Genomic DNA, 2,500 nt, shown 5'->3' with positions numbered 1-2,500 from the left:
CAGAAAAGAATCTGCAAAGCATCTCCATTTTATATATAATGAATTGATGATTTTTTTTTTTTTTGAATAATTGTTCTCATGTGCTGCATGTGTAATGTGCTCATCCAGAGGGGGTGAAGACAGACACGGCCCCCAGCTTGCATAACATATGACATCCAGCCCATCCATATGGGGCCCCCTGAGACATCAATGAGACATTACGGCTCCTCGACACAACCAAATGTTAATCGCTTTCACCGTTGATTTCAGTTTACTCAATTCACTCCATTTGTGGTGGTTACTAATATTGAGCAACTCATTTGCTATATCATGCTATATCAACAAAGATGAAAACCTAACATAATTTACACAAAAGAAATGCATGCATTCATTAATTTCTTCAGTGAATATGATATAGGTGCCAAATAAAATTAAAGCTGACATAAACTAGTATATTTGCTATAACTAAACATCCAGTGCCATCCTATAGCTTTGCTATAGGTGTTGGGTAAACACACAAACCCCACACTGGCATACATTACAAAGGCAGATCATGAAGGAACAGTTAAAACAAAAGATTAAAAGAGAACATGGTTTTGACCCATATATATTAGGTTTGGGGCAAGTTGTCACTTTCATATAGGGACATGTTGTTTATGTGTTCTTTTGAACAAAACAATGGTATATTTTAGAATGTTTCTACATATATTTGTTTCACAAATTACTTTTCAGAACTGTCCAACTGTTTACATTTGAGTGAAACCCCTTTAAATAGCCGGTTATACATTTTAAACGCAGACATGTTGGGGTAAAATTTGCTTATTTACACTTTTCAAATAACCGTATTCTTCTCAAATCAGTGTCAGTGAACAGCAAGTGCTGCTGTGACAACATGCCCCGGTCGGATTAAAAGTATCAGATAAAAAGTAGCCTATTTAACAGAAAACTATTTAAAACACTTTATTCACACAGCTGCGCTCCTATGACAGTTTAAAAAGTTCTTGTCTCTCGTGTGATGTGATGAACCTGCACTTACCTGTGTATGTGTAAATGTCCGTGATATGAGGCGTCTGTTCAGATGAAGCGGCGCTGCGAGGTTCATGTTCCCTCCGCGAGTGACGTCGTCAAACATGGGCTGGACCAGCGACACGCCCCCTACCTTTCGCCACGCCCATTACTCCAACCTGCAGATACACACACTTTACTTGGAGAAGTACCGTTAGGTAATGCAAAACATTACAAAGACAGACTTTCCTGCAACTCCCCTAAAAAAACTTTTTTTAATATCTTTTTTTAAATTTTATGGATGCTACATTGCAAGGCTTATTACATTTTGTAATACTATTATGTTGCCAATATATTGTCCAAGTTCAAGATCTTTAATAAAAAAAATCATGAAACATAAAACAATTCAGTGTGTGCAGCTGAATGACATATTATACAAAAATGTAATTTGTATGATGCAAAAAAAAAAAAAAACTTACAAACAATGTAGTTTATGGTTTATACCAATTATAATGTCCTGGCAAAAGTGCATACAAATTAAAAACACAATATTAAAATAAAATAAAACACAAACAATTCAAAGTGAAGAATTACATTTTTATATTAGTGTAGGCTACTGATAAAGTAAAAAAAAAATTAACTTACAAATTCAATGGTTATAAATAGAAAGTCCTGGCAAAGTGCAAATAAAATAATAAAATAAAATAAAAAACATTAATAAAAAATAATAATAATAGCATAATAAAATAACAAAATAAAATAATGTAGTCAGATTTATTCAGTCTTATTACATAATATTTCTGACTTAAAAAAAAACAATGTATATGCTTCCATGAAGCACATTTTAGGATACCTGACAGAAATAGTTTAACAGTGTAGTTTTAAAAGTGGCCGCAGATTTAAAAATTAATAAATAAATAAAATGCATTGATATAGAGAATGTATATAGGTGTGAGAAAAAGTGAGACTGCCATATTGAATCACTCGAGTAAGTAATGATTCATGATGACACCGAACAAACCTTCCCTTCACAGAGAGATAACAGTCCTTACAGCACGACATCTACCTAAACACACAGGCCCAGTATGACAGCTCTCGCAAAGACTAATGACTGTTTGGACAATCTGATATGTTAGATGAAGGATGAAAACCCCATATAGACAGTCTAAAAGCATCCACATTGATGTTAATGGGGGCTAAATAGGATGTAGTGTAAACACAGACCAACGGCAGTGCATAAAGAAGCTATTATTAGCATCTCTACAAAGAATGGAGATCAATAATGTACTCTGGTTCAAACTATCCTCTAATTTTCCTAACAGCTAAATGTAGAAAGAGCAGTCTGAGTGATTGGAGTTTATTTAATGCTCTGGGCTAATGCACTCATAAAGCAACAGAGACTGTTTAGAAATCAATGGGATCTAAATAAGGTTAAATCTCTTTGAAGCACAGTTTAATGTTGCTGATATTAAGGTACTTGAGAGTGAGACAATAGTTACACTGTTTACTTAAAGTT

This window comes from Rhinichthys klamathensis, unplaced genomic scaffold, assembly GCF_029890125.1.
Source record: "Rhinichthys klamathensis goyatoka isolate OS25496 unplaced genomic scaffold, OSU_Roscu_1.1 h1tg000114l_1, whole genome shotgun sequence".
Classification (NCBI taxonomy): domain Eukaryota; kingdom Metazoa; phylum Chordata; class Actinopteri; order Cypriniformes; family Leuciscidae; genus Rhinichthys; species Rhinichthys klamathensis.
This window is presented reverse-complemented; position numbering follows the sequence as displayed.